We start from the raw sequence: 8,924 nt of genomic DNA, 5'->3' as shown, positions 1-8,924 counted from the left end.
AACAAAGACTTCCCTCCACCGAGATTTGAAAGTATCTTGTCTCCCAATTGGTCCTCTGGTCAGGTGTTCCAGGTTCACTGTTTGTTAACCTTTTACAAGTGAAAGAGACATTAACCCTTAACTATCTGTTTATGACACATATACTCTACAGTAACAAATTATAAGTGCTTTGTCTGCAGTGGAGTAGTCCTCTCTGCTTAACAACAATGGACCAGATCATACTCTCACAACCAGTGCACGTGGGTGATTTTCCTTCTCCTGCACAGAAGCATCTTCATTTCCAACAACTTTACAGAGTGCTCTCAGTGACATTGGGGTCATAAGGTGGGAGGCATCAGGAACATAATACACTATCTGTGGTGGACCCATACTGGCTGAAAGCAAGGGAGTTTAGCCTTGAAAACATCATATGGCTTGGGACTGCATCACCTTTCCAACAGAGCTTCCTCACAGTGGAAGTCCAATTATTAGAACTTAAGACATTGATCTTGCTGCATTGTTAAAATAGATCTTACTTCAATTTCTTGAATTTAATGACACTCTCTTGATAATATTCACTTGTCTTATTTATTCAAAAATCTCTGCTACAATATTTATATTACTTTAAAGATCAGAAACCTCAATCTGGATCAAGGCTCCACCGTGCTAGATGCTGTACAAATACTAACAAAGACATTGTCCCAGAGATTAAAAAATGTTCCACATATGGTAGGCTCTTAAGGTCATTCTCAAACCAGAACAGAATGTGTCTGCAAATAGAGACATAACTATGTAGAGAGAGATTTAACTTCATGAATTCTAGGCAGTAAACTTGATTTTTTCCAGGTGCCAGGCTAGACTCTGTTTTAGAAAGTTCTAAAAAACAAAACAAAACAAGCCATCACCATTACACTGGGAAAACTGCTGGACCCTCAACACCCTATGTATGGTGACACTTGGTTCTACAAGTTTCTAGGAAACTGCCTTTGTCAGCTGCAGTGGCCCTGCCCATCCCAGTAATTTTCAGGTCTCTTCCTGATTCATTGATTGGTGGAAGGAGGGCAGAGAGGGAGGGAATCTAGTTTTTCCTATGAAAGATTTGAAGGAACTAGCCTATTTTCTGGGTGCAACTCAATTTACATGAGCATAATTATAGTAATAATTTTCATCCAGTGAATTTGTCCTTGTTGCCATGATAGAGAACTAGGAATAAAATGGAGCCAATATGATTAATTGGGATCTGAATTCCCAAGTGGAAATCCTGCACGTCCCCATTAACTTAAGCAGAGTTAGTGTATCTTTACACTAGTATATTTGAGATCAAAATTTGTCTTTTGGTCTGAATGTAATTCAAAAGTATATGCAGAGACAAGACAAGAGAAGCCACTCCTGCAAACTTAGAAAAATCAATTGGTAGACCAGAAAATAAAGTGTAAAAAAAGAGTTTTATAAACCTTACAAACACAAAAAATTAAAATATCATTCTGGGAAATTAAATGAAATACTGTTGGGAAAGAGTGGTTTATGGTACAACTGATCTGAATGAACTGATCCAGACAGCCTTGTGGCTGATGGCAGAAATATATTTTGCTGCTATGTGGAGAACATTGGTTTGGGACCTGGGAGAAAATCTCACCTTCCTAAGTTAATGGACTGTCATAAAAATGTAGATGCAACAAGTGAAAGTTCTGAAAAGTTGGCTACAGATACCTTCTCTTCAAGGCAACAAAAGCTGTTTGCTGCATGTCTCTTCTAGCAATTGCTTAAAGTAAAACTGATATGCCAACTCCAGTTTGACCCGTCCCCATACTGGCAGTTATTTATATTTTTCACTATGTTATGGAGTCGTGACATTTTTGGGGCAAGTACTTCTTTTGGTCTCAGGTACTGTGGAAATATGTGCTATGTGGAAAGAAGCTATCATTCTTATATGGCATATGATATTATTTAACTATTACTGTCTATCTAAAAATTCTGAATGGTCAATATTGTCAGAGATCTAAAGAAAGTTCCAGTGTTGCTTGTAAACTTCATTTCCAGGTTATTTTTCTGTGGAGATCTCCTCTGTTCCTGACCACATTTTATCTTAAGTAATAATGTCTTGTAAAATTAACCAGTTTATTCTCAAAATCTGATTGTGGTAATTTTCTTCAGTGACATGCATATCTAGTTTTGACTTTTGGTTGTGACTTCAGCTATCTAGCCAGTCCCTGAAGGTCTTTACTTTTCTGCATGATACAATACAAACTCAATTAGAATAACAAGCCTACCAGGGACATCATAGTGTACAGCCAAAGTCTACTCCCTCAGGCATTCTGGTGCTGTCCTGAACGTCTTCCTGCCTCAGTCTCCTCTCTAGGCCCTTTTCCCCAGCTCCTTTCCAGACTCTGCAGTGTTCTTTTTTACTCTGGTATTGAGGAATGCCTCCCAGGGCATTCTCACTGGAGATTTAGTTCCTGCATTTTTATCAAGGCTCACTGTAGGGCCTCCCTCCATCCCTATGATTTCTCAATGTCTCCTGGCCTATTATCAGAGCTCCTAGCTGTTGCTTTCCAGCTCTCCTTAACCTTTCATTATCAATGTGGGGTATATCCTTTATTACAGTTATATAATATGCTTTAAATATACCATATGCATTTGAGTGCCTTGTTTTGAAATCAATCTTCATAAACTGTTGATGAAAAAAATTGTATAGTCATTTTTACTGGCGGCATTTGTCTCAGTGTCTAAAGAAAACTGCACTGATGCCTTGGGTTTCTAAAAAGTATCTTGTTCAAATCTGAATGTTCAGAATGATATTTTTTTCTTTTCATTTTATCTAAATTAATTGGCACAAATGTCACTCACATGCCTGTGAAAACATTGGCATTTCATAATGAAAAGGTCATAACATGCTATCAGACACTTTACAGAATGAACCAAAACAAATTCAACACTAGTTGAGAGAAACTGGCTTGAATAACAGTGCTACCAGTTTCAAGGAGATGCAGACATCAAAGTGATATTAATTCTCAGCCTTCCCTTCAAAACTAAGCACCATGGTTATTTGTCCCTCTCCCCCACTCCCATTTAGTGGGACAAATCATTAGTTTAGCTGGCAAGCACATTAACATTCAAACAAAATGTGGTCTCCACTCCCAAAATACATCCCCAATCCTAAACGACTTTTAATAGAGTAACTCATTACACCTATGGAGGAAGAAATGGTATCTAATCTACATCCTCTTAATCTTACTTTAAGAAAAAGATCTGTTCCTATAAGGCCCAGATTTTCAACCGTATCTGCACAAGCAGACTCCTCACAAGTCCCAGTAATTTACAAGTGGCTTAGCATTGATGCCAGGATTCATCCAAACAATATCAGTTGTGGAGCAGGATGATAAACTCTACCCACTCCCATGTAATTGCATCTAACTGTAGGGGAAATAATGTCAATATCTTCCATCCAATGAACATAGTGGAAAAAAATAACTTAGATGTAGAAAAAGCTGTCACTGTGTTCCTCCCTGTGGGGTTTCTATATCCCATTAAGGTCAATGAGATAACATAGCCCATCTCCCAGCCAACCCAGACCATAATGTGTTTACTAGTGTTTTATTCATTCTTGTTTTAACTGTGTCATGTATCAGAGCTTCTCTGATTTTAATTTGAAGACTATTCTACAGCCATGCAGAGATCATGCTCCAGTGTCAATATGAGCCAAACTACTTATTTTCTTTGAATATCAGCAAGTTATAATGGTGAATGATCATTGTCACTATTGTCATTGTAATAACTCACTAGGAACTTTAATTAATTTATTTGATATTCTTTGGGATGTAGTACAGTTGTTTTCCTATAGGAATTGAACAGTGAGAACTGTATAAAATCGGATTCAGGGTCTTTCCAGGTGTGCTTTTTGTTTAAACAGGAGATCTTGCCAGGGATTCTTTTGAATCATTGATCTATTTCCAACATTGTTTAAACATCTTTCAAAACATCAGAATGATTTTTTTTAAACTTGACAGAAATTGCATAATAAGTTGCACTTTTAGACATTACAAAAGAGTACAGTATTGTGGTGATCAATCACTTTATGTTCTACTTAATATACTCTGCATGTACAGAATATGGAAATAGTTTATTCAAAGCATTTGTTATTAGATTTTCACTTTGTGATGTTTTTCAAATTAATTTTCATAACTAATAAGAGGCATTAGATTAACCTTTCCTAACTGATGCTCTGCATTTGAGCATTTGCTGCTTTAAAGTTGGAAAGTTACTATCTCATTTTCTGCAAAAGAATCAGTATAGTTTAGAACAAACTGCTTTACTATGTAATTCCATCCAGAGAATGGATTTGTTTGACTTTCTCTTTAGAGAGCTATAACTCTCTGGGAGGCAACAATCCATGCTGAAGTGGTACTGTGCATGGTCATATTTCTTTCTTTATTAGTAACTATAAAAAGTTGTCTTTCAGTTATAAAAAGCATGAACTGCCCAGCTTTGTGTTCTGTCTGTTCTTTCTTTATCTAATTTAAGACACAAATAGGTACCAAAGCACTCTTCTGCTTGACCAGATGATTAATATACTGCATATCATTTCATGAATTTCCTGTAGCCAGATTATCTTGGGCTGTAATTTCACCAGATCTGACAAATGAAGCAGGGTTAGGCATAGTCTTTACTTTGAGGAAAGTCTTGCAGGGAAAACTCACATGTTCAAGGAAATGGTCACAGTGATTCACACATTCTTCGTTCCTACTAGAATCACCATTACTGAACTCAATCTCCAGCATTGCGTTTGTATGCATTATGTCAATATACCATGGTTCAGATCAGATGTGAAGCAAAAGTCTTAATCATTTGAGGTCTTTAATGATTCCACAATGCTCCCTCAAGTCAGGGTGTTAACTCTAGGAACTTGGCCAAATGTCAGTTTGGCAATTACGTTTGTATTTTCATCTAATTAAGGTATTCTTAACTTCCTATCCTGAGCTGTCATTTCGTTTTGTTGCATGCTGTTAAATTATCCTGATAGTAGAAAGCCAAACTGAAGGATCTTCTTCTTACTGACAGGGAGGAAGTAACTGAGAACATCAAAACAATAAATAAGATGGAAACCAGTCACTGACAAAAATAGGAATGTGCTAAAGAAATTTCCTGGTGGCAAAGTTGGAATGCAGTATCAATACAGAGAGGATTCAAATATTACACAGAGGAGAAAAGTAATAGAAATGGGATGAATTTTAATACTACAAATAACAATCTCATGAGTATAGGGACCCATAACAAGAATTTCTGCTATAAGCTGAGGCCTCATCAGTTGGATGAGAAAGACGGTGATGTATTAGTTGATTGCAGGATTATTGTGAATCACTAATGTAATGTAGTCTTGAAAAAGGCAAATACGATCCTAGGATGTATTACATGAGGTATTTCCAGTAGAAATAGGGAAGTATTAATGCCATTGTACAAGGCATGGGCAACTTCATCTCAAATACAGAGTACAATTCTGGTCATCCATGTTCAGGACAGATGAATTCAAACCGGAACAGGTGCTCAGATGGGCTACTAGGATGATCATGGAAATGAAGAATCTATTTTATGAAATGAAGTGACAGACCTTGGTTTGTTTACCTTAACAACAAGAAATCTGAGAGGGAATATGATTGCTCTATATTAATATATCAGCGGGGTAAACACCAGGGAGGAAGAACTACTTAAGCTAAAGGACAATGTTGGAAGAAGTACAAAAGGGTAGGAACTCACCATGAATAAACTTAGGCTGGAAATTAGAAGAAAGTTTCTACCCATCATAGGAGTATTGGAACCAACCTATTTAGTGTTAAAATGGAGCTTGATAAGTTATGAATGGGGTTGACTGCAACAGCAAGGGACTGGATTGGATGACCAAGGAGCCCCTTCCAGTCCTATGTCCCTATATTTGTTTCTATATATGTTGCATAAAAATTAGATTAGGCCTATTTGAAACCTGAATATGATGTAGTCAAGTTTCAGATGTAATTAATTATTGGGCTGCACATATATTTTGTATCAGAGGGGTAGCCGTGTTAGTCTGGATCTGTAAAAGCAGCAAAGAATCCTGTGGCACCTTATAGACTAACAGACGTTTTGGAGCATGAGCTTTCGTGGGTGAATACCCACTTCCTCAGATGCATGTAATGGAAATTTCCAGGAGCAGGTATATATATGCTAGCAAGCAAGCTAGAGATAACGAGGTCAGTTCAATCAGGGAGGATGAGGCCCTGTTCTAGCAGTTGAGGTGTGAAAACCAAGAGAGGAGAAACTGGTTCTGTAGTTGGCAAGCCATTCACCGTCTTTGTTCAATCCTGAGCTGATGGTGTCAAATTTGCAGATGAACTGAAGCTCAGCAGTTTCTCTTTGAAGTCTGGTCCTGAAGTTTTTTTGCTGCAGGATGGCCACCTTAAGGTCTGCTATAGTGTGGCCAGGGAGGTTGAAGTGCTCTCCTACAGGTTTTTGTATATTGCCATTCCTAATGTCTGATTTGTGTCCATTTATCCTTTTCCGTAGAGACTGTCCAGTTTGGCCGATGTACATAGCAGAGGGGCATTGCTGGCATATGATGGCATATATTACATTGGTGGATGTGCAGGTGAATGAACCAGTGATGGTGTGGCTGATCTGGTTAGGTCCTGTGATGGTGTTGCTGGTGTAGATATGTGGGCAGAGTTGGCATCGAGGTTTGTTGCATGGATTGGTTCCTGAGCTAGAGTTACTATGGTGCGGTGTGCAGTTACTGGTGAGAATATGTTTCAGGTTGGCAGGTTGTCTGTGGGCAAGGACTGGCCTGCCACCCAAGGCCTGTGAAAGTGTGGGATCATTGTCCAGGATGGGTTGTAGATCCTTGATGATGCGTTGGAGGGGTTTTAGCTGGGGGCTGTATGTGATGGCCATATATTTTGTGATATTATCAGTCACAGTCACAGGCAAACACATTACTTCTTTTACCTAATCCTTTTAGACAGACATTTTTTATTTGTATATAATAATAAATACTCTGCTGATTTATATTATTATTGCTCTAAGAAGACAAATCTATGCTGACTATACAGAATAAAGCACATGCCTAATAAAATATAGACAGTTAGACATTTATGTGTAAAACACTAACTCTGATTGGTACAAATGACAATCTGGATTCCAAAGACAGTCCTACACATGCACATATGTGAAAAACTAAATGGAGAATCTGATACAAGACCTTCTTTGCTTATTTTCATGGCAAGATCTGACATAATTTACAAGGCAGGCTCACAAATCATCGAAAGATCAGAAATTAGCCTAATAACTGGTTTTAAAGGGCCTCACAGCTCTAACATCTTCAACCGAAGTCTCTAGCTGGATGTAAATATAGGATGTGGGAATTAAAGCAAAGAAGAGTCAGTAACAAGAAGTGAAAGTTGGAAAAAAATAAATCAGGGTAGCTTCCTGTAAATTGGTTTAAAGATCTGAAGAGAAGAAGATCGGTTTCATTTACTTGGGATTATGCATATTGAAATGTATTAAATATAATCCTTTCTTGTAAATGCCTTCTGAAAGAAATAAAGTTCTACTAAATAGATAAATGACTGAAATATAACCAGTCTTGCAAATATGAAACAGAATCCACTACAAGGATTATGGCAAAATCCAGGTCATTTGACTAATGTGATAATTAGCACACTAGAACACTGCAATTTTTAAGCATGTGTTCTGATTTATTTATTCATCTGTATTCAATTTCAGTAATGTCATGGCATTTTTATCCAGTTATAATATACAGAAGGGACTTGGATTCTAGTCCTGGCTCTTTCGCTGAGTTACTTAATGACTGTGGGCAAGTCACTTTACCTTTCTTTCATTTAAGAAATGGAAACGATGCTTACCTTTCTTAGCAAGAACTTAAAGATCTACAGAACAGGAAACTGCTTCACTGGCTAGTTCTAAAGTCCAGTAAGGTCAATAGGAGTCTTCCAACTGACTTAATGAATTTTGGCTCAGACCATCTAAGTGAAAATTATCATAAGTAATAATAATACTAAGCAATCAGAACTTTTAATATGAAGCCATTGTTTTATTATAAGAGATGTTATTACATTTGTTAAAATCTAAATTCATAATGAAACCTCACTCTAACTCTCAAAAGATTGTAACATTTCAGGTTTTGGATTTTACATTAAATGTCAAATATAATTGGACACAGAAGAGAAAAAAAACAGCCTGTCCTAAGAGGAAATTTGATATCTCCACTGAAAATCTGTATGTGCCAGACTGGTACTGATACCTAACACATCAGCTGAAGAATTTCACAGTTTTTACTGGCGCAAAATCAATTTCTGAATGCCTGAGATTGGACATTTTTGCAATGTTATATTTCAGTGTACAGTGACAGGTTAATTTTTGTAAAAAGTCAAGTGATGTTGCTGTAAAATCAATGGTTCTGTGATAAAACTTAAACTTCAAAGACTGTGTGAGATTTCTGTTTATTGTGTGTCAGCTAAATAAGACCTTGCATAACCTTAATCAATTCCCATAGTATTTCAGTATTCAAAATGAACCGTGAAAGTGGAGAGATGTGAACATTTTTAAAGCTATCTTTTTGAACCTAAAAAAATAACTACTGTTAGTTCAAGAAGTAGGGTGTGATTTTGGTCATTTCCTGATTTGGCTGAACCTGTTCATTAATATGTAGTTTAAAACATAGTCCTATTAAAAATGAAAAAGGTATTTTAAGAGAGTGTATTGTTTGTGAAAAGTGCACAGCTAGAAATGGAACTGTCACAAATATGTCTTAGACAAAGTATCCCCTTTAGGAGCTATGTGGGGAGCACTGCAGGGTAGATCAGTCTAGCAGGACCAGCATCCTACCTTCTGGCTGAGGCCTTCTGATTGTTTCTTCTCATCTCAGGGTTCCAGGTGAACCAAACAAAAGAATCCACAGC

This window comes from Gopherus flavomarginatus, chromosome 1 (genome assembly GCF_025201925.1).
Source record: "Gopherus flavomarginatus isolate rGopFla2 chromosome 1, rGopFla2.mat.asm, whole genome shotgun sequence".
NCBI lineage: Eukaryota > Metazoa > Chordata > Testudines > Testudinidae > Gopherus > Gopherus flavomarginatus.
Note: the sequence above shows the minus strand (reverse complement) of the source record.